We start from the raw sequence: 24765 nt of genomic DNA on the forward strand, positions 1-24765 counted from the left end.
ACTCCTTCAGGTAGAGAAAAGTGGCATATAAGAACCAACTCTTCTTATTCTTCTTCAACATTTGGTTTCTTTAACAGGATACTGAATTGAGATGTCAGGGGGTGCATGGAGGACAAAGCAACTAAACAAAACCAGAAACATTTTCCCCTTCTCTTTCCATGTAAGTGGTGCTTGCATATCCTCTGAGCGGGTTACAACTTACCCTTCATTTTACTGATTTAAGGTAAGGCTTTCAGCACAATGTAATTTGGAAATTGATGTTTTTATCGGTTTTTTAAAATTGTTTGGGGGAGGCCTGAAAAGTGCAGAACAGATGAATGACCTAACATAGCATTTTAGTCAAAACTGCATGCTGTGACCATATCTAAAGAGATATAGGCAACTTTACTCTCCCTTTCTTTAATCAAAGCTGTGTCTCCTGACTCTCTCGAGTGATTTCTAGCTTATCATACCTTTGTATGAGAGATCTAAGTACACCATTCTCTCTCTCATGTCTCCATATGGTACGGTTTCCCAGCAATACTTCCTTCAGTCATGAGATGACAGCACAAATGGACTGTCAAACTGGACCGTTACAACAATTTACTCTTGGGAAAGAAACCCAAAGAGTGTCTTGAAGCCTTACTGTAAGTTGTATTTGTTTAATTTATGCCTCTACTGACAAATAATTAGGCCTATAATTAATTTTAAAATGCAAATGTGCTACAGGCCTTCATGTCTTGAGAAGTATGTACCCTTTGTCTTCTGCTCATACTCCTGTTAAAAGTCTTAATGGATTTAGCCTAGTGAAAGAGGGAAATTATGTTTTCTAATGCTTTATTTACTTGATGGAGTTGGACTTTTTATCAAATATTGACAGCAAATGTTTGTTCAGGATCATGTGGAGAAGAATTTAATGAAATAAAAGAATGGAGTGGTATAGTGCCATTTTGAAATTTGATTTTTGTTATCCTTGCCTGTAAAATATTTATCTACATTGATGGGTCAGAGTCAAGTACGTGAGAAAGCCCTTGCAGCAGAGAGGTCTAGCAAACCTTTACGGGACTTCTTCATGCCTCCAGAAAGTCTACGGCCATTCCAGAAAAGAGTGTGTTCAAGAGCACTTTTGCCCAGATGCAAGCATATTATCATCACTCCATCACAACAGCATTCAGATATCCCCCCAAAAAACAAATAGCAGCATTTACATATGGGAAAATGTTATAATAGCTGTTTGTTGTTAATTATTGACTTATAATGGGTACCTCACCCTTGATGGCCATATTTATGGGGAAAGGTTTTGGAGGTTAAAGACAAGCAAAGGACCCACAAGAGACTTCTGCCCCCTCCCCTCCCCAGCAGCCTCTACCTAGAAGAACTATGGCCCAGTGTTGGCAACCTGCCTAGGTCCAGCTATATAGTAGGGAATCTGTAAGGACATTCAGGGAGTTCCTCATTTCCCTAAGTACCTCGTTCCCCATAATATGTCCTCTTTCTCCCCCCCCCCCCGGCAATTGCATATCTTCACTTTTTTTTGTTTGTGTCCCTCCTTTCCTCCCGCCAACATTTCATTTGGTTCCCATCTTCAGCTATATTTATTATTTAGTTTGTACTGCATGGTTTTTCACAATGGGTATCCAAAGCAGCTACATCTTTCTCTTCCGTTTCATCTTCACAACAACTCTGTGAGATAAGTAAAGCTGAGAGCATGCGACTGGTCCAAGGCCATCCAGAAAGGTTCCGTAAGATGGTGGGCATTTGAACCTGGGTCTCCCAGGTCCTACACTTCTGGAACTGACTATGGGATCTTGCCCAATGGCTATTTTGGTATAATGAACAGAATGCTGGCCAGAAACCACTCTTATTTAACCGGAACTCCATGAAGAATGGTTGTGAGGATAAAACAGAAAACATCCACAAATGCCAGTCAGAGCTCTTTGGAGGGAGGGCAAGACAGAAAAGAAATCAATGGATAAATATTCTGATTTCTTCTCCAGCTACCAGAGTTGGAGTTACTTCCATTCCTTGACAATTAAGGTTTTTTAAAGTAAACTTTCCTTACAGAACATCCTGTAGCACTTCCTGGTTCAGTTGCTGAGATAAACTCCTGGAAGCAGCATGAACTCCCGCAAAAGAAGGAGAAAAGGAAAGCACCTTTATTTCATTCCAAACCTGTGTTAAATATCTCATCCTTTCTCCTATGTTTCAGTTCATTTTCCCTGCTCTGGTGACATGAAATTGGCTCATAAATTGGCTCTCCAGTGTGCTACCTTTCCTGTTGGACCTCTTCCAGTCACACAGAAATTTGATAGGTGGAATTCTTGTTACCATGTGACCTTGGGGAGTGGGAATGCACAACAAATTTTCCATTTGTATTTTCAAGGTTCCCTTTTCCTTCACCAGCTCAGCCACTTATTGTTTCGGTTTTTGTTTTTTCGTTTTCCTGGGAGAGTCTGAGGAAACAATGTTATGTGTTGTCTGCATTTCATCACAGCTTCAGCAGAAAAGCCAGTGTAGATGTGGAAAAAGACTTCTACAAGTAAATGAATGAGAAAGTACCCAGAGCTTCCTTCATAACTAAGATGAAAGAAGGCATAAATGGCAGGAATGACTCCAAAATGAGGCTGAGGTCTGTGATAAGGAAGATAACATACACCCATTGTAACATTGCAGATGGCTCAAGTGGGGAGAGTACCTCTCCCCACAAGACAAATTGGGTACAAATCCACTACATCAGAAAGAAATCTGAGGTGAGGTGAGGTGAGAGATGCAAAGCTTCTTGGCTGGGTGTCAATGCCAGTAATAATAATAATAAATTATAATAAACTTTATTTTTATATGCCCTGCCCTTCCTTGAGTTCATGATGGGTGGCAATAATATACAATTCAATAAAATCATAAAAACAATCATCTTCATTTCCCACAACCAAATCAATAGATTCAACCGGGAGGGGAGGGGGTCAGGGTTCTTGTAGCAGGACTTCCTCAGTTCCCAGCAGCAGGGCCAGCACTTCTTGGTGGTCTCTTTGGGACCTGACCACATGCCTGGTGGAACAGCTGTGTCTTACAGGCCCTGCAGGATTTGCTAAGGTCCAGTATCCATGGACATCTCAATAAAGAAGATCCAAACTAACTCATCTGGATTCCCATGTATTCACTGCTGCTTTTATTTCTTGTTTTCCCCTTTCAGTCGGGGATGCATTGTGACTTCCATGGGCCTTAGGCACTTTGTGGGCTCCTCCTACCATAATAATATCAATATTAAAAATTATGTTTGATATAACTTTAAACCAACATTTTATTTTTCTGGTTTTAGGCAAAATTTAATAAATGGTATGGGCCCAAAACATTTCATTTTTTTCTGATTAGGGGGGAATAAAACATTTTTTTCTGACGCTAAAATCCCCCCCCCCAGATTTTAAGAGAAATTAAAGCATTTTCATGGTCACCTAAAAATATCATAGGCTCTAGGCACTGTGCCTACTGTACCTAATGGATATGTCAGCCCAGCATCAAATATCAAAACAAAAGGACCATGTATGGCCATTATCCTTCCTCCCAGTCCAGTTGAACACTTATCACATCTATGTGGGTCATGCAGAGTAATGATAACAATAACAACAAACACCATCACTGTTTGATGTTTTACAGAGGAATCTATGTTAAAAAGCCCTGACCTATTTAACCTATTTAACCCAGGCTAGCCCAATCTTGTCAGGTCTCAGAAGCTAAGTAGTATGGCTCTTGGATGGGGGACCACCAGGAAATATCAAGGTCATCTTTTGCCTTAAAAACCATGCAGAGTCACTATAGTTTAGCTGTGGCTTGGTGGCAAAAAGGGTTTTAAAAAATTGCAGATCTCTGCTCCAAGAAATTTGCCATTAAACTTGACAAGAAAGGAAACAAGAAATGGTATGGCTATGCGGAAAGAAGAGGGAAAGGTAATGGGGTAATTGCAAAAGCAATTATACATACTTAGATTGAGGAACAAGGTTCTTAGCTAGGGCATTCCTGGAGAGATGGATTTGGACGGGGAACATGAAGGAAGACTGGGGAAGGGCACCACGTCAGCATACAGACTTGGAGCTGCTCTTTGTATCCTCTTTCCTCTTTAGCATTCAATAATCAGGTTAAAGAATCAATTAAAACAATGAAAAGAATGAAAAATGTATGTGATATATTTCTAAAATGGATTGTACATGCATTTCTTAAACCACAGACCTTTATTCCAGATCAAATTAAGAAGAGAGAACAATCATTCGGTCTTTTGCTGGGGAATAAATATGTAGAATAGATGGATTTCACACAGCTTGGCAAATTTCCAAAGACGGGCGATCATTCCAATATGTTTGTATAAAGAGCCAACAGAGAGTACAAGACTTTTTTGCTGGCAAATTACTGAAAAGGGTGTCACTGAACACTCAGACTTACACAGAATTAGGGATTTTTTTTTCATACCAGAATACTCTATAGAGGTCAGACATGGGCTATTCTCAAGTGTTGTGACTGGCCTTTAACATAAGTTTCACTTAAAATTACCTGACCAGCTCATGCACTTGAAACTGGGGAAGACTTTTCGTACTCAGGTCAATTAGCTTCAAGAAAACGCTGTTATCTACAGCAGGGGTAGTCAACCTGTGGTCCTCCAGATGTTCACGGACTACAATTCCCATGAGCCCCTGGCAGCATTTGCTGGAAGATGCTCATGGGAATTGTAGTCCATGAACATCTGGAGGACCACAGGTCGTGATCTACAGGAAGCATATATCTCACCATGTTTCATATGCCAGTCCTCATATGCCAGTATAATTTTCCACCATACTAACAGCAAGAAGTCCTTTTATCACATATCCAGCCTTCCTTGGGATACCAAATGCTTCTCCCTCTCCACTCTGCTAGCCTTGCCACAATTGGGGGTTAAATGTCTGCCACCTGTGCATGTGAAACATTCATTGCTTTCTCTCCAATCTTCTTGAACTTTGGAAAGAAAACTTGGGGTGAGCAACAGAATGCGATGCAAAGATACTGTTCCCACAAATGTGGTTCTCATTGCAGGAAATTAGCGTTACTTGGAACCTGGGAAATAAAAATATGTCAAAATTAGAGACATTTGCACATAAGGCTTGATACACAATTCCTTGTAGCAAGGAGTAGCGCAAGTTGAGCATTTGTTTGCCTCCCGTGCAATTGAAGGCCATGGAGTTGAGGATTTGTTACTTGATCTAATGGCAATAGCTTTCCAATAGACATGCACGGAATCATTGATTAGTTTGTCCTCTCCTTGTTTGCATTGGAACGCTGTTCAATTTACACCAATTAAAGAATGCTTGGTTTGTGTATTGAAGAATAATTAAGGGACAGAATTCCCTATAGGCTGCTCAAAATGACATCTGACTGGAATGCTGATTGCAGCATGAAGGCAACATTAGTATTTAAATAGTTTGACTGCTATATAAAATCATTACGGCAGCTCACCATGAAAAAGAGCATTAGTTAATTCTGCCTATAACTGAATTATTCGTATGTATTTGCCAGGCCCATTCTAAACAGATTTGACAAGGCTAATCTTAAAACAATTCTGCAGAGATCAGTGTCAGATCTAACTCCCAACAACATTTGTAATACTTAGAAATATATATATATATACAGAGAGGAAGAGAGAGAGAGAGAGAGAGAGAGAGAGAGAGAACGGGCTGGGGAATACTCCAAAGCTAGAACCACAAATACAAAAGCGTATCCCATCATTATTCTTGAAGGCAAACAGGAGCCTCAAAATGACCTGTGTGGTATAATACAATATCACATCTCTACTGGAGACAGCTGAATTCTGGTCCACATTCAGCCATGAAACTCCCTAGGTTGTCTCTGGAATGTCTCTTCTTAACTTTGCTGCTTTGTTATAATGATTAAACCCAAAAAGCCCCATGGGGGGAAACAAGGGCAGCCTACATGATGAAGAAATATTTGGTGGCGAAGAGTGCTGTTAAGTCACGGCTGACGAATGGCAACCCAGCAGGGCTTTCAAGTCAAGAGACATTCAGAGGTGGTTTGCCATTGCCTGCCTCCACATCACGAACCTGGTATTCCTGGGAGGAATCACACCCGAAATAACCAGGGAGGGCCAATCCTGCTTGGCTTTGGAGAGCTGACAAGATCTCCAGGTCAGGATGGATAAGTATTTAGAGCTCTCCAAAGTTCAATGGATTCAATGAGAAAACATGACCTGAAGCAGGAGTCACTACCTCTGACTATGTGCTGGCATCTCTTTCCCTCGCCTTTTAGGTATTTAGATTATAGAGAATGAATCCAAACGGCGTTCTTTTGAAATGAATCAATTCCTAAAAACATTTACAACTTTCAGGACAGCGATATGAGTGACGGTGACATTTGCACCCTCCTCCCTCCCATCCCTCTAGGAGATGTGTTGCAGGGGGTGGGGGACTGAGAATAGCGAGGGTTTTGTTTTTCCGCTGTATCTTTTTCCTTCTGGTTTTTGATCTTTTTTCCTGGTTTTGATTTGTGATTTGTGATTTTATGTCTGGGGTTTTAATGGGATTTTATGGGGTTTGATTCAGACTTATGTAACCCGCCACGAGTCAGGGAGTGGCGGGTAATAAATCAAATAAATAAATACCAGTTTCATACCAGGTGATCACAACAGAACATGGCTGCATCAGATGGTTCTTTACTGGCCTGATGGTTCTTTTTTTTTTTTTTGGTATCACCTGTCTGAGATCACACAAACAGAGCAGTGGTCCAGCCAGCACCTGGGAAGCCACAATGCTTGGCTCGTAGGCTGTGTTCAGCTTGGTGGGTCACAATGGATTCAGGCTGGCTTTAAACAGCGCACTAGGAATGGAGGTTCTGCCTTCCAAAAGGCTTTTCCATTTGCTGCAGTTGTCTGGGAACAGCCCACTGGTCCACCGAACAAACTGTCCTAAGAAGAAAACAGCAGGAAATTAGTATCTTGGCAGCAAAGCAGTCTGGCAGCCTGATCTTATAAATTGGCTTTAGCTGTTACAGCACAAACAGTAGTTCATCTTGCGCCACCGTGCCTGGCTCCAGAGCTGATCAGCAGCCACTTAGATGCTTCTATATCCCCCACCCAGACTCTGTCCCTGCCCTGTCCTGAGAAAAAGCCCTATAGCACTTCCTGTCGTGTGCCAGCGCTTGGGGTATGTTTGCACGCCTGCAGAGCTTGTATGGATTACTCCTCAAGCTGTTTTTTCAGACTGTCTTTGTCGTTCATTACAAAGTGCCGCCAGTGTTCGCAGAGGGGATGTTTAGTGATTCTCCCTTCCCACCCAAAGGGCTATTCTGAGAAGCTATCCAGAAAGCTCTTGGGAGGGGATCTCAGGAACACTGTGGTATATAACGGGTGGGTTGGCAAGATAGGGATGCCGGCCTCCAGGTGGGACTTGGAGATCCCCTGGAATTATGGCTCATCTCCAGACTACAGAGATAAGTCCTCCTGGAGAAAATGGATGCTTTGGAGCATGGGTTATATGGTGTTGTACCCCACTGAAGTCCTTGTCTTCCCCAGTCTCCATCCACAAATCTCCAGCAGTTTCCCAACCTGGACATGGCAACCCTATCCCCCCTCCCATTCCCTGTTGGGGGGGGGAGCTGGCAAACAAGGCTGTTTCAGTGCATGGACACGCTGGGCAGTTTATTTATTTATATTTATATACCGCCACTCTCAAATGTCTTGCAACGGTTTACAAAATCCATGAATACAACAAAATCCCGTAAAAACCCATTAAAACATAATTAAAACACAATACTAAGATAGCAGATAATCTTTAAACCGCCCGTGGCGCCACGGGCGCCACGGACTATATAATTCGGTAAGCCCCCTTGAGGTGGGCTTTGTCCGTGATGAGGAAGGGTCCGGATTGGACCCTTCCTCACGACAGACAATCGGAGGGACCAATTGGCAGGCGCAAAGCGCCTGCCAATTGGTCCCTCCGATTCCCAGCTCCAGCAACTGCGAGCCGCGCAAAGCGCGGCTCGCAGTTCCCCCTGGCCTGACGCGGTGAGAGGCGCTCTGCGCCTCTCGCCGCGTCAGACCGCCGACCCAGGGAGCCCCCGGCAGTCGCGCGAAGCGCGGCTGCCGGGGGTTCCCTGCCTGGCGGGCTGACGCAGCGAGAGGCGCTCTGCGCCTCTCACCGCGTCAGCCCGCCGCCGCTGGAAGATCGCCGCCGCCGACCAGCCTGCCACCGACCAGCCCGCCGCCGCTGCAGCCGACGACTCAAGTAAGCACCTAGCGCCCGCTGCATTCCCCTGCAGCGGGCTTGCTTACTAGTAAATATATAACCCACTCCTTCCCCCCGTTCAGCATGGGTCTATCACTCTTTATCTGGGAGCAAGGAACTTAGTTGGTTTCAGCTAGAGATCCACAGCTGACAGCACAGGGAACCGCTCTGGCCTCAACCATAGGCCTGGCGGAAGAGCTCCGTCTTGCAGGCCCTGCAGAAAGCTGACAAATCCCGTAGCTCTTCCGGGAGCTCATTCCACCAGGCTGGGACCAGGGGGCCACACAAACTGATAGTTTGTGATATGTGAATGGACAGGCTATTTAGGTAAGATGAAAATTGTAGAATACAGACCTTTTAAAATATTTAAACATTGATTATTTTCTGGAGGAACCGATAAATATAAGTTTAATTTTATCAACAATTTATGTTTTTATTCTGTGAGTGGTTGTGTACGTAGAGCCCCAGGACATTGCTTTGCCCAGGGACCTATAATGCTGTTAAGACAGCCCTGCTGGCAACCCCAAGACTGGAGCAGAAAGCAGAAGTACCCTTCCCCCTGCCCTTGGGTTAGGCCTCCATGTATGCATTCATGCAAGAGTAAGGATCTCTTTCTGCCCATTCCCTATGGCAGGGGTAGTCAAACTGCGGCCCTTCAGATGCCCATGGACTACAATTCCCAGGAGCCCCTGCCAGCGAATGCTGGCAGGGGCTCTTGGGAATTGTAGTCCATGGACATCTGGAGGGCCACAGTTTGACTACCCCTGCCCTATGGAAATACCTCTGCCTCCCCCACCCACAAACATATGCTGCATGCCTGTTTCATGACCCCCAGGCCTGACTTTGGGGAGGAGTGCAGAAAGCGGCTGAAAGTACATGCATAGTACTTTGGGACCAAATGATAACTGTGAAATAGTAATGTGAATTGAATTGATCAAAACCCCATCATATACATTTATGCATTTTCAAGTATATGGCAAGATGAAAAATTAAAGTTAAACGCTTTAAGCATTACTGTTTCTCCTCCCTTAAGTTTAACTGCCAATGTTTTCTTTATTAAAACATACACACACCGCTCTGTTTAAGAATGTGTTTTTTTTTTTGCTGTGTATTACCTTTCTGTAGCGTGTTTAAATATAGTATGCTTATTCCACTTTAGTTAGATACTTCAGCGTATTTAATTTGATTCCTTACCACTTCAAGGCTTCTCACTGAAGGCACCGTCATTCCTTGAAGCATTTCTAGGAACCCATTTAAAGATTATTTTCAATGCGCTCTTTAATTGATCAAAGGCTTCACTGTTACGAAACAGAATAAGCTTCTGTGTGGGCCTCTAGAGGGCATTAAACCTAAATCAGAGTCATTCCCACATGCCCTTAATGCTATATACAAACTCCTGTGTATGGAAGCCTGCCATTTTTGCCCTCGGTGCTTTAAAAGGGGTGAAAAAAATCCTCCTATTCATTCAGTTCCCAGCTCTGACTTTCCCCTACACCTTTGTGCTACCACCCTGAGAGAAATAAACCGCCTATTTTTAACGTATACAAATGTACAGTTCTGCTTTACCACCTCATAACAGCCACTGAGCTTTTCTCGAGAATAACAAAACAACCACACCCCTGCCACGCTGATTCAAAATAGCAGCCTTATTTGGAGGAAAGCTGACACAGGGGGGGAGGGTGTTCTTCCTCCAGCCCACGAAATTTCACTCGGAGCTGTACAGGCAGAAAAGGGGGCAACTGCCCTGAGGAATAGTCACCGGAGATTAATGGCGGGAGAAGAAAAATGATACAGAGCAGGCAGAACAAAATATGAACCACCCACGCAAATAAAGCCAGACAAGGGCTCATTTTTAAAAGTCAGCCCAAATAGCAGGATGGCTTTGGGGAAAAAAATCAGGGCCACTGCGGTGTAATTTTGCATATGAGCGCTTTCAGGAAGCATGAATAGAAAGAAACCAAACAGTAACTCTGTTTTTCACATGTCTTTTCAGGGGTCCAACTGGTAAAGCAGGATTTAACACTTAATTCCTGTACTTTTATGTGGAAAATGAGGAATTTACACCTTAAAAGGAAATTGCTTTTCAATCTCTCATAAATTTAGGATTTGTGTGTGTGTGTGTGTGTAACATTCTTCACTTTCCATTCCCAGCACATAATAAATAGCATGCTCTCAAGTGCTTCTTTCTCAGGATAAATGTAGGCCAGGGGTAAAGGAGATGTAGACAGAGAGAAGTGCTCAAAGAAAGAAAAGACGTTCATTCAGCTGTTTGTTGGCTTTATTGGACTTTAATTTCATTGTCACAAAGGAAAACACCTACAAATACTCTTTTTTTTTCTATATTGGTTATTGACACTAATTCGCTGCTCAGCACGATTCTGTGTGTGGGAAATAATACACGGTGGGATCATGATTAGCAGCAAATGTATACCAAAATTAAAATACAACAATATGTTTCTGGAGAATATCCCAGTAAAACTGTACACTGAAATGAGATACCATCTTTAATGGGAATGAAGTCAAGAAAGTATTATGATATGGTGTGAAGCATCAAGAACATCTCATATGATGCTTATGAGAGCCTATGAGATAGCGGTAAAGGTGACAAAGAGGGAATACTCTACTACCACCATCGTATCTGCAAGCATGATTGTTTAGAGTAATTTGATCACTTACCACCCTTGAAGAAAAGCATTCAAAAGCAAGGGAATTGGACACTATCTGTGAGGCTTTTGTGAGCCATTTTGCAAATAAAATCTCTTTTTTCTGCCACCACCTACCCCCAACAGTTAATACAAAAAGCAAAATGAAAGCCCCTTGGCCACCTTTGGAGATGGCTTTCGATGGCTTCAGATGCCTGTCCCAGGATGAAATGGATAGGTTTCTGGCTGTGGTGAGACCAACCAACTGAACTGCTCCTCAGAACAACTGGCCAGATGTCTGGAGGCCATAGCTGACTGGTTAAAGCAGAGCCACCTGAAGCTGAATCCTGCAAAGACAGAGGCCCTGTGTCTGGGTAGGAAGGAGCCAATGAAGGAACCATGTGGATTTTGCTGTTAATATGGCAGGCATATTTGTGTGAATAGCGTGCATATTACCAGAGTGAGGTCTTCATGGAAGACACAAAGCTGTTGAATAGGCCACCATGACCAAACTCAGAGTTCTTTGAGAAAGTGAACAAGGATGCAGACAATGATGATTTGATAGGTATTGTATACCTGGACTTTCAAAAGGGTTTTGACAAGGTGCCTCACCAAAGACTCTTGAATAAACTTAGAAGTCATAGGATAAGAGGAAGCAAAGAGTAGGCATCAATGGACAGTTCTCACAATAGAAAGAAGGAAACATTGTTCACAGTCAGAGTAGTTCAGCAGTGGAATAGGCTGCCTAAGGAGCTGGTGAGCTCCCCCTCACTGGCAGTCTTCAAGCAAAGGTTGGATACACACTTTTCTTGGATGCTTTAGGATGCTTTGGGCTGATCCTGCGTTGAGCAGGGGGTTGGACTAGATAGCCTGTATGGCCCCTTCCAACTCTATGATTCTATGATTCTAAGGAAACTGTGGGATCCCACAAGGACTGGTATTGAGGCTTGTACTATTTAATTTATTCATAAATGATTTGGAAGTATGACCGAGTAGTGTAGTGGCCAAGTTTGCAGATGATTCAAAATTATTCAGAAGGGCAAAAACTAAGGCTATCTATGAAGGACTCCAAGAGGACCTCCACAAACTGGGTAAGTAGATGACAATGCGGCAAATGAAGTTCAATGATGGTAAGTGTAAAGTGACAAAAAAAAATCCCAGTTTCTAATATAGGATAATGGGGTTTAAACTTGTTGAGAGGGAAAGGGAGAAAGATCTTGAGGTCATAATTGAAAGCTCAATGAAAATGTCAACCCAGTGTGCTGTAGCAGTGAAAAAGGGAAACTCTGTTAGAAATTATTAGGAAAGAGATTGAGAATTAAATGGCTGATGTTGTAATGCCTCTGTAAAAATCTATGAGGCAGCCTCATTTGGAATACTATATATAGTTGTTATTATTGTTGTTTACATTTATTACCTGCCGCTCTCAAAAGTGACTCGAAATGGGTTACAAGAAGAATAAATCCTGATACATAAATACATTAAAAACATTAAAACAAATCCCACCTACTCTGGCAATGAGAAAAATAAAAACCCCTCCTCCACTTCCAATGCCCCCCCCTCCATCAGTGCTTCAGGATCCCATTCCCCAGGGATGCCAATAGTTCTTGGTTGTGGAGGGACTCCTATGATCTTCCATGCCATGCCCTCAACCAAAGACCTGGTGGAAGAGCTCCATTTTACACACGCCCTGTGAAACCATGAAAGCTTCTGCAGAGCTCTTAGCTCTTCCGAAATCTCATTCCACCAGGTCGGGGCCAGGACTGAAAAGGCCCTGGCCCTGGTTGAGGCAAGGCAGACCTCTCATCAGGAATCACCAACAGGTTAGTACCCACAGAACACAAGGAAGCATAAGGTGATAGGTGGCCCCTCAGATATATGGGGCCCGGACCGCAAAGGGCCTTGAAGGTCAAAACCAGAACCTTGAACTTGATCTGGGCTGCAACTGGCAACCCATTTAGCTGCCTCAGCACCTACTGAATATGGGCCCTCCAAGGTGTTCCAGTGAGGACTCCAGTGAGGCTGCATTTTGCACCAGCTGCAATTTCCGAGTCAAAAACAAGGGTTCTGTAACTCACATAGAGCGAGTTACAGAAGTCAATCCTGGAGTTGCTCATCATATGGATCACTGTGATCAGGTGTTCTAGGGACAGGAATAAATAGCTTTTTAAAGGGATTAATGAGGAATAAGTCTATCAACGGCTACTAACCATGGTTATGGAGAGGAATCTCCACATTCAGAGGCACTAATCCTCTGAATTTCAGAGTCAGGTAGCAACATGAGGGAAAGGTCTTGGTCTCCGTGCCCTTTATTGGCCATCCAGAGGAATGGGTTGGCCACTGTGAGACAGGATACTTGACTACATGGACCATTGGTCTGATCCAGCAGGGCTCTTCTTATGTTCTTAAACATGGAAGTTTGCTGGGGGACCTTGAGTCAGTCACATATTCTCAGCCTAACCTAAATTCTGGGTTTGTTTTGAGGACAAAATAAAGGAGAGGAGAACAAGGCAAGTTAGTTTTGGCTCCAGTTGTAGAGACAGGGTATAAATGAAGAAAATGAAGAAATGAAGAAAAGAGATCAATAAAGGCTGATTCAACCAATCCCTTTCCAGCCTTAATGCATGCAATTATTTTTCCCACCCAAACTCCTCAAGTACACTTGGCAATTGCCTTTTCTGAATTCTCACAGAGATTTCATCAGGACATCTATATGGAGGATGCAAAGATCACAGCTGGGACTTTCCTGGTCAAATATATCCCCACAGAAACCCTAAAGCAATCTTCAACTACCAGTCAGAATAAAAATGTGGCAGATATTTAGATAGGACACAGTTATAAAATATATCTGAGAATGATTCTACTGCTTCTTGCATGGGATGATTACAACAGCCCTGAATGCTGGGACATTAAGATTCATTCGTTGGTAGTTTTGGATTTAATCAAAGTTTGGATGGCAATACATTTGGCGGCATTCATGACCTGATTTATTACTGAACATGAAGGGCAAGAGATAAATTGAAATCCTACTATGTATTTTTTTTCCAGATATCATTCCCAGATATTTTTCATTTCCAGATATTTTTCATTCTAAACTCTAAAAACATTTTCAGGCCCCAACCTATGAAGCTAAAATTCTGAATTTCCCAAAATTAAACTCAGTATCAATATGTCACAAACCAGTGATTTGTATCCTCCCTTGTGCAGAGTTTCCCAAGTCTAGGCCCTACACAGAGTTTCACTGAAAGATCCAAATCAGAAAGACCTCAGCTCCCAGGTCACCTCTATCATGGATTTACCAGGTGACTTTTTAGAAGCCAGTCTTTCAAGTCTCAATCTTGCTACTTCTGCCATCTCTGACCTATATATATATATCTGAGCCTCCCCAGAGGCTCAGAGCGGTTATGTTAATGCACAATGATGAGGCTGACAAAAGCAAGTAGAAATTTACAGTTTTACCATATTTACAGTATTAGGGAGCAACACAGGCGTTTAGGTCATAGTCCGTACCCCTTTATCAATACAGCTTCCTGGCCATTTCATGATGGCACGGTTCTCTTTATCGGTACCAAAAGCTCTCTTGAAGAATTCTGCTTTGCAAAGTTTGTGGAAAGCCAGGAGAAGGGGAACCTTCCTGATCTCATCAGGGAGGCTATTCCATAAGTTTGGGGGGGGCACAACAGAATATATACACAAGTACAGGTGGTTATCAGTTGTGCTCATTTGGAGGATGTTACCTGCAGAAGCCCCTGCTGGGATGAGCAAATTTGACATCATGGAGAATAGAGAGATAGGGGGTCCCACAGATCAAAAGGATCAAGGCCATAAAGGTATTTGTATGTGATCGTCAATAACTTAAATTGAGACAAGTAATTAATGGGAGTGACTTGAGTGATTTGCATGATCTCTCTCATCCCCAATAATTACCTAGCTGCAGTATTTTAAACTGGAGCCTCCATATTAAACTGGAGTCTACATCAGGTGAAATCTAGGTAGAATGCATTACTGTAGTCTAGATATTACTATGGCATGGATCCTCTGGGCTGTAAACTATACTGATGATGATGATGTTATCCGTTCAGTCATGTCCGACCCTTGGCAATTCTATAGGAAAGTTTTCTACATTCATCTCTGTCAATGACTGCTTCTTTATGCAGCCACCTTTATATGCTTCTCCAGCAGTAATGCTGGGTCCAGTATAACCACAAGGCTCTTAACTGAGTCAGCAAGTGTTAGCCAAACTCCAAACCCCTACAAGACCTTCCCAACCAGCATCACTGCCATCTTGTCTGGTTTTAGCTTCAATGTATTTACTTTGAGCCCATTCAGTCACAGCAGTCAGGCAGTGTCTTGGAATCTCTACTGTATAACGAGGGGATTTACCCTGAGGAACTCCACAAGATTCTTCCCAAACTAAAGGTGGATGATCTCCAGTGGCAACCCATGATGAATAATGTAAACCAGTTCAAGAGACATCCCCTACCTACTTCCAAATGCCTCAATATAATGGTGTGAACTACTGTGTCAAAAGCTGCAGACAATCCAAGAAGAACAGAGAAGCATGACCTTTACCTACATTCAGATGGAGGTCACCAACTAAAGTCCCGAGACTTATCTTGGTTTTGCAGCCCAGCCTGAAACTCAACTGGAAAGGAGCCTGTGAGCCATCCAGGAAAACCTGGAGTTGGTCCACTGCTGCTTTCTCAATCACTTTGCCTAGAAAAGGAAGAATCGAGACTGAGTGATAATTAACAGTATCATTTTTATCTAGGGATGTTTTTTTTTTGAAGTGAGTCAAGGATGACCGGTTTGAGTGCCTGGGAGAAAGTGCCCTGGGTCAGTCTATGATTAGGGATGCCAGTCCCCAGTTGGGACCTGGGGGTCCCCTGGTTTTACAGCTCATCTCCAGGTGACAGAGATCAGTTGCCTGGAGAAAATGGCTGTTTTGGAAGTTGGATTCAATAGTATTATACTCCATTGAGGTCCCTCCCTGCCCCAAATCCCATCCATTCCCAGCTCCACCCTCAAAGTCTACACATTTCCCAACTGAGAGATGGCAATACTATTTACAATAGCTGTCAAGGGCTCATTTAAAGGGGGGGGGTTGTATAAATTTAGCAGCCAGGATGGCCAAGGATATGTTGTGCATGTTGTGGCGTTCACCAGTACTAGAATCCTCTCAACATCCATCACAGGAACAAGATCAAAATGGTCCATAATCTAACCAGATGATGTATTGGGCATTACATTAACCATATCCAGGTTAGGGTGTATTCATGTTATTTTATCAACAAGGAACCTCACAAAGGTATTATAGCTAATGGTCAGTTCCTGAGACAGATTCAAATGAGTAGCCGTGTTGGTCTGAAGCAGCACAATAAAATCAGAGTCCAGTAGCACCTTTAAGACCAACAAAGATTTATTCAAGGCGTGAGCTTTCGAGTGCAAGCACTCTTTGTCAGACTCCTTTTTTAGTTCCTGAGAAAGTAAAGGTTCAGATTAAGGAGTCAGCAGATCACAGGATACCTTTAACAGTTGGGAAAGTCCCGAGGTAGATAATGCAATAATTGCAGCAAAATAACATTTATTTGCTGCTATTACCACCATCCCTTAAGTTTTCCAGTGGGCTCTGGAGACAGTGTGAGTCTGTGAGAGTTGCATTCTGAGAAAATGTGAGTTTTTCACCATTATTATTCCAGACATCTTCTAGACAACTCTAGGTCACCCAACTCCACAGCAAACCACAGGGCTGGCTTTCACCCTAAGGGCAAGAGAGGTTGACAAGAAGCAAATCTGTCAATGGAATTTAGGAGCTTCATATTCCAGGTTTCCACTGCAGCTTTCTCAGGAATTCCCAGTGCATTATCAAATCCAGAAGGATCCATGAGCCTCTGTGAGCAGATCATTTTAACTGGGTCCCCCTTTTTGTAGAACGTTGGCATCATAATCACCCTTGCCTTCACTAGACAGTTGTCATCTCTGACCCTGAAATAAGATCTCTCTTCAGAGATTTAGAACAAAAAATAAAATCTAAGAGACAACTTTTTTCATGTATGGGGCCCATCACAATTTGAGAGTGACCAGGGCAGAGTCTGCACTTACTTTGTTTATTCCATTGTCAAACCTGTTGAATTCAGATCAATTTGGACTTGGGTCTTCCTCTTTCCCCCCTCCCCATTGAAACAGGAAAGTGTTCTGACACATGGTTAGGGTAGTTCAGAAGGGGGGGGAGCCAAGCCTCTTTCTTTCTTTTCTTGAAGGGGGGGGGGAGAGGAGCCAAGCAGGGAGCCTCTTTCTTTTCTTGGAGGGGGGGGGGAGAGGATCGAAGAAGGCAGAGGAGAGAGAAAAATCCAAGACCAACAGAACTTGAGAGAAATTAGGGGCTTCTCCTTTAAGGCAAGTTTGTCACATGAGCAGCTTTGGCCAATCAGGGGTTCTCTACCATGGAGCAAAGCCCAGATATAAAACAGCCTACTTTCTCAATTAGTTTATTAAAATATTGAGCATTAAAAGCACCCTAAAATATCACACAATAAAGGTAGGGTCACTCCAGATCAATCCTTCTTGTTGCAGAAGGAAAATTTAAATTGCCCAAAATCAAAACAGAAATCGCATTCTGTGTAGATGGCAGGGACTGAATCGACCTGGGATTGGAATAAAAGCTCCGTGCAGTTTACACCCTGGTCTATAAAATCTTGGGCCAGCCCTTGAGAGGAGCAGTTATAATTTCCATGGTGTTCCCAATTTTTCTTTCTGGAAAGAGAGAGGTTGTGGTAGGTATTTACTTTTCTTCAACTGGAGCAGCTGCTACTTTTAAGGAAATGCTACATGTCCTTGTCAGTAGCTCGACTTTTTCACACTTTATTTCCCTCAGAACTCTCAGGGAAAAACACCATGTGGTGATTTATGGCACTTGAGTTTCTCAAGTTACTGTATAACTTCCTCCTCAGAGACTTAGTTCTGCATAAAGGCCATGCTTCAGTTTCCCGTGCCAAATGCCCTTGGCACAGGAATTCCTGCATCGCTCTCAGTAGTGAAGATGAGGTAAGATTTGCATCTAACCTCAAAGTTATATCAACATCCTTGTCATCTGACCCTCTCAAAAGCTTTGTGATGACCTGTGGGGTATCCAGATCCACTAAATTCTACGGTCAACCATGTAAGGACAGGGACCAAAAATATTCTCTCTCACACACACACACACACACAGAGAGAGAGAGAGAGAGAGAGAGAGCAAAGGGAATAACATTGCTCCAGAAACACAGAATTTTCCACATCCAATGTGTATACAGCACACAAGCAATAACGGATTTCCTTCTGTTATGGAGGCCTTCATACATACACACACACACACACACACACACACACACACACCCTGCTTGCATCTGTAGATCAGGGAGTCATCTTTCTACTGAGGCACTCAGAACAAATAAAACCAAACTGTAAATATAAAACATAGAATTAAAAAAAAAAAACACCAGGACCTATAAAACAAGAATGAAAACCCCAACAAAAATGTTTATTATGTACTTGGTACATTTTTATGCCATCTACCTCTTCTATAGAACTTATGGCATTCCTGCATAGCTCTCCCTTCTTCCAATTGATCTTCACAACCCTTTGAGGCAGGTCACTAACCCTTTGGGGGAAAGTGCTTTCCTTCTCTGTTTTATACTCGCAACAACCTCGTGAAGTAGACCATAACAACTCTTTGCGAGAAAGTGACTGGCCAAAAGCCAACCAGTAAGTTTTATGGAACAATGTGGTTTTGAACCTGGATCTCCAGGTCCCAGATCCAGGTCTGACACTTTAAAGCAGTAACAATAAAATCAATTATATTTAGATATCTAGATGATATAGAATCTTTATGTTCAATACAAAATGCTTGAAGTACTAAGCAGCAATAGCCCATTTATTGTCTTTCTATTAATTAGCTCTTTTGACCAGGGGTCTTAGTTATAAAAACAATATAATCAACAACAAAATATAGGACAGAATGAAAATTACAATATGCAAATAGAATTTTCATATTAACAATTTTGACATTAACATATGAAAACCCATTTCAACAGCGCATTAAGGAAATTTACTATTGCCAAAAATATGGTGAAAGACTGAGTTATTACTGGACTGGTATCTGCCAAGAGAGGAGAGGTTGCGTAACATTCAACAGGAAGCTGATATCTGTTCAAGACAGGAATAATATAGGGACCTTCTGAGTCTATCCCATTGATCTCAAAACAACATGAGATGGTCTACTGTTTTTGCTGAAGCGGACTTAATACGGCAAAAGACAATCTGACAATGTGGTTTTACCCTCGTGCCCCCTGAATTCGACGACTGGCAAAATATTCAGTCTGACAAACATGAAAGTGCATCTGTGATTAGAGACTGGAAAGAACTTTAACTACAAGGACCTTCCTTGGAATTGGAAAGGGAGAAATCCCTACAGCATACATAGAATATACAAGACTTGCACATGATTGTGTATTAACATGGTCCAAATCAATTAGCCTCTTCTTGGAAACAGTCACAGATTTTGTTGAAATTTAGCAGAGTAATTATCCAGGCTGGAATACAGCCAAAACATTTTTTTTTAATGTATTGTGGAGCAGGACCACACATCTCCAAACAATTGATCAAGGTCACATTTCCTGGAAAGAATGTCCTTATGATTGCTCACACAGAAAGAGATGTGCTTTACCTAAAGACAACCACAACAACCACAACAAGAAGGCTTCGTTCTAAAACTTAAAACCGTTTTCAAAAAGGAAGATGTGGCATACTAAAATTAGCAAAAAGTGGCCATTTCCACCAAGTGAACTGGTCTCTGTTGCCTAAAGATCAGTTGGAACCCAAGGAGATCTCCAGCCATGAACGGTTGGTTGCCAGTCCTATGCAGGGACATGAGGGGAAACAGAAGTGGTAGAATGCTGAGGTGGCAGAATGGACTGAACTATTGTAGGCTGCCGATGGAAAATCACGGAGGTTCACATCTTTTGCATACTCCCCACAAAATTTCCCCAGAAACAGAAAAGCTGTTCAGCCAGCAAAGAGTGGGATCAGAGGTTTTCTTCCTACCGTGTTAAGTTTTCTATTAGCTGGGAGTCCTAACACAAAAGAATATTTCAAGTTGTAGTCCAAACCAATGCACTCCATTCTACCAAACCAGCGTTCTAGAATCTCGTTCCTTGGCATTTGTCAACCTCGGCATTTGTCATGCCATCCCTGAGTGACAGAATGTTGGGAACTGCTATTGGATAATCTTCCTGTTTCTGATGGAAGTGATGATAGTACTAACACATTTATCACTTAGGCATAGAATTGGGGAGGGGGGGCATTGGCCAGAGCCTCACTGAATCCCTTGCTTGATGGAAACAACTAACTCTATATGTATGCGTAAAATTATCTCATTATATGTCATTATTTTTATCAGTCCGATTCCAGGTGTACTAAATGTATGAAAACAACGTTACACCCACTTGACCAATTTAGAGAAGCTCCTGCTGATACAAAGGAGAAGGAGGTAAAGAATATCATTAAGCATGACCAGATGAGGCAGCAGGTAGCTGGAGCTTTCTTTAATGAAAATTTAAAGAGAGTACATGAAAATTATATTCCTCCAATCCATGAGAATACTAAGTTAAGGACATTCAATTACAACCAAGATCCAATTTAGCACTGAAGAAGTATTGTTTGTTGATCAGGATTTATTGCCTGAAGTGAACTGTTAGGCTGTTGACTAGCAATATAATTACTTTTTGCAGCATACCATAGCAGCACTGTTTATATTTATTTAATAGACAAGACAATATGTTCAGTAGTTTTTTTTCAGATTGTGCCATAAAGCACCAAAAGCTGAGGATTTTTATAAAATGAATGTGCATGTCTCATGCTTTGCCTCCCACTATTATCCACAAAAACAAATCAACAAAAGTGGATGAGAATTTCATAACAGCCAAAACAAATCAGAACTCTTTCAAGAGCAGTGAAAAAAAATTAATAGCCAGGATATAAAAGCGTTTTCTAAAAGTTCTCTGTGGCTAAGATGTGTCAATGTTCTTCACTGGTACACTTCAAGAATTATAGCAAAATCATAAAAAGGAGCATTCATACCGGTTGATGGGGTCCAGTGCTATATGAGGAAGAAAACAAGCTCCTGCAAATGAAGAATATTAAGGCTGTATATATTATTGGGGGCCAAGCCCATTGCATTCAGGAATACAACGGGCGCTAGAATGGGGAAATGGGGTGGAAGAACTCCGTGGACAGCCTCCCCCTCCCCCCAGGCATCTGTTAGGGAACTCACCGGCAGGGGCAGCTTTCACACAGCAGAGATCTGCAGCCTCCGAGCCTCAGAGGGAAGTGGATGGAGGAGGGGGTGGTCAAGGGTGGGGGATGGAAGGTGATTGGCTGGCCACCAGACAGACAGACAATCGGAGGTGGGACAGCCACCCTGAGTGGGCGTTAAGCACTGAGTGGGACTTAAGCCATGAGACCAGCTCCTCCAACCCCTTACCAGAAATATTAAGTGGAACAGATAGCAGTAAAATTATATCAATTCACTTCTGATGTGATGAAGGGAGGAGCACAGCTTCAAAGATTTCAAGTTTCAAGATATACCACTTTCATGTAAAGAATATTGGATAGCAGAGGAGTGAATGATCCCTACTTGATCCCTCAGAGATCACCCATAAGTCCTAGTAGACTGGCCTAGGTCTACAGTCTACAGTCTACATCAAGGCAATCGCATATGTTCCATATTCACATTGACTTATACTCCTGTCCTAAATTTGTCCATTCTGATGCAAAACTGCTTGCGCACTAGGGTACACACACTGAGCTCCTGTGTGGGTGTACTTAGAGTTCTCCATTCATATCAAGCAAATATGGTGGGGAGGGAGGCACAATCTCATCTCTTTGCTTTTACTGGACTCTGTTCTTGCATTGCGCTGAATTAGAAAGCTCTCATAGGGCAAGACAGATTCATGTGTGCAATGGAGCCTTCAAATTATTGTCATTGGTTTTAAATTAAATTAAATTATGTTAAGGTCAGTAGAACTCCCTTTCAAGTTAATGTGTCAAAAAAAGGACTCTGAATAGAGTACAGTTTTATCACTGAAAGAATTAAAATGTGGTTTTTGTTTAACTGTATTAAACAAATTAAACGGTCCTCATACTGTCCTCTTAAGTCTTGCTTGAGACTTCCTTGGAGATGGGTCCTTTAACTGTAAAACCATCAGACTGGGTCAAATCAATGGGTAGGGCCTCCTTCACTGGCCAATATTTTGTACTCCAAACAAAGAGCAGTGGTAATGGAGTAATGACAGACTGGCACTTCCCCTGCTGTTTTGTCTTCAGATCCGGCAATCACAGAGATTTAGAATACACGCACACAAAACCTTCTGCAGTCCTGTATATGTCCTTTTGCTGCAGAGAGATGTATTTGAAGAGTTCTTCCATCCTGCACCCGCAAGGACAGAAGAATCAGTTTGACTTCACTTACCCTTAGAAGCACCCTAAGTAGTCAGTCACATGTCAGTCAGTTTTGCTTAGGATGAATGTTTCTTTTTTTTTTCCCCAGGAGAGTCAAGAGCAGAGGTAGTCAAACTGCAACCCTCCAGCTGTCCATGGACTACAATTTGCTGGCAGGGGCTCGTGGGAATTGCAGTCCATGGACATCTGGAGGGCTGCAGTTTGACTACCCCTGGCCTACATCATTCTTCATGCTAAGTGCATCTAGATACATTGGGAACTGTGAACAAGCGACAAAGAGCATTAGCAGTATAAAACAAAATAAAAACACAACTATCAAATCAGCAGTATTGAGCAATAGCAGCCTCCAGAAATTCACTGCCCATAAATCTGCAGACTAGGTGTCACTCAGTGGGGGGTATTCTGTAGGGCAGGGGTAGTCAACCTGTGGTCCTCCAGATGTTCATGGACTACAATTCCCATGAGCCCCTGCCAGCATTTGCTGGCAGGGGCTCATGGGAATTGTAGTCCATGAACATCTGGCGGACCACAGGTTGACTACCCCTGCTGTAGGGGAGGACCACAGATGTTACTAAGTCACAGATGTTATTAAGGCCCCAACCAAAAGCTTGGTGGAAGAGCTCCATCTTTCAGGCTTTGCGGAACTGTGCCAGTTCCAACAGGGCCCAGATCTCCTACAGGAGCTCATTCCACCAAGAAGGGCCAGGACTGAAAACATCCTGTCCCTAGTTGAGGCCAAACGTACATCCTTGGGGCCAGGGACCACCAACCAGTTGGAATTTGCAGAGTGGAGTGCTCTTCGGGGTACATAGGCAGAGAGGTGGTCCCTCAGGTACACCAGGGACCTCCTGGTTTGAAACATGGATAAAACATATGCTATATACATGGGTTAATGTTTTATCACTCTGGGTTTTGAACTGTTTCTTTGGAAGACACAATGCATGGTGGCAACTCATTTTACTCATTAAAAATTATTGTCTTGTTCACAGTACATATATGCAATTTATTCTTCAACAGCTTTTTACTTCAAAGAAATCACTAACTAATGATATTGTAGACTTTTTAAAAAATCCACTTATTCACAATCCTGCCCCTCTGGGAATTCTAGCATGGTATCAGAAATATTTACCACTGATCATTAACACATATTACAAGCCAACTGAAGCTGTATATTTTCCTTCCTGATTACTTTTAACTTTAAAGCTGTTTTAAAAAAAAGACATGGAGTGATTTAATTTACTTAACCTGTCTACAAATTGCTGGGATGAGCAATATTCTCTGATTGCATTTACCTCAAAAAGCATAGATGAGTATTTAGAGACTATAGTCACATATATTTCTTCCCAAGTCGCAGAGTCTTTAACTGGATAACCTGCTGCTATTGGCCATGTCAAGTCACTCTTTTGACTATCAGGCGATGACTATCAAGGAAGACGCTACTCCTGCTGGCAGTAAAAATGGCCGCAGCCTTTACTGTTACCTCCCCTCAATGGAGTGTTGGCACCCCACAACCGGGTAAGGGAACCTGAATGCTCCCAGCTGTCCAGCTGCTCAACTCTCATGCCTGTGTGGTAATCGGGGCCCCCGCTTCACTCCCAGCCGGGAGGGCAGGTCACGCTGCGCCACAGGGTTTCCCGCAGGGAAGCTGCTATTAGGGGACCAAAGGGCGTCCTCCTCCATTGGCCCCCCCAGCTGCCTGGCCACAGGCACCTAGCCTCCCAGCCAGGTAGGCCACGCCTTTCAAGTGGCCGGCCTCAGTAAGGAGACCCCCTTTAGTTGGGAGTCCCGTATGCAGAAATCAAATGATCTGAATATGTAGTGCAAACTAAAACAGTCAAAACCACAACACATCACATAATCTAATTTATTTCCAAGATTCAGACTTAACAGGTAAATAACCAAGAAAAGGGCAAGCAACATAATGTGGGGATAGAGGCACGATGAAGGAACTTGTTCATGTTCTTTGTTCAGCTACAGGTCACGGGTGTGTCATGCAGGTCCCAGGTTCAGTCCCCAGCATCTCCAGCTTCCAGTTTCACCCTCCTGGCTTTGCCTCTAATTCCTGACCCCGGGGTGTGTATGCAAAGTCCTAAAGACTCCATCCAATGAGAGGATGCAAATCCTCTATGAGAGATGGGGGAGAGGGGGAGAAAAGTGATCCTCAGACAGGACCAAGAAGTAGGGATAGGACTAGGTCTCCTGTGCTAGGCAGGGTAGTCAATTTCGGGAAGATAATAGGTTGGGAATTCATGAGAGAGTCAAGATAGGATCCAAAAATCAGCTGTTCTTATCTCCAGAGTCAAAGGGTGACTGGACTGGGAAGGTGTGGCGACCGAACAGGTGAAGTCCACACTGCAAATATTTCTGTCAGTATGGTAAAGGCAATAGAGAAA

The 24765-nt window shown here is 42.9% G+C and overlaps 2 long non-coding RNA genes across 8 annotated transcripts in view; one reads left to right on the top strand and one right to left on the bottom strand.

Annotated features, from left to right (window-relative positions):
* LOC143840271 (uncharacterized) overlaps positions 1 to 908 on the top strand; it is a 195030-nt gene extending 194122 nt beyond the window's left edge. Inside the window, exon 5 of the long non-coding RNA XR_013232100.1 lies at positions 78 to 908. This is a non-coding gene — a long non-coding RNA (uncharacterized LOC143840271). The remainder of the gene's footprint in view (positions 1 to 77) is intronic.
* The window catches only part of LOC143840269 (uncharacterized), a 64095-nt gene that overhangs the window by 3927 nt on the left and 35403 nt on the right, over positions 1 to 24765 (bottom strand). For all 7 annotated transcript variants that reach the window (XR_013232094.1, XR_013232097.1, XR_013232095.1 and 4 more), the window contains 2 exons: positions 6625 to 6916; positions 4753 to 5055 (listed from right to left, as the gene is read on the bottom strand). This is a non-coding gene — a long non-coding RNA (uncharacterized LOC143840269). The remainder of the gene's footprint in view (positions 1 to 4752; positions 5056 to 6624; positions 6917 to 24765) is intronic.

This window comes from Paroedura picta, chromosome 6 (genome assembly GCF_049243985.1).
Source record: "Paroedura picta isolate Pp20150507F chromosome 6, Ppicta_v3.0, whole genome shotgun sequence".
Classification (NCBI taxonomy): Eukaryota; Metazoa; Chordata; class Lepidosauria; order Squamata; family Gekkonidae; genus Paroedura; species Paroedura picta.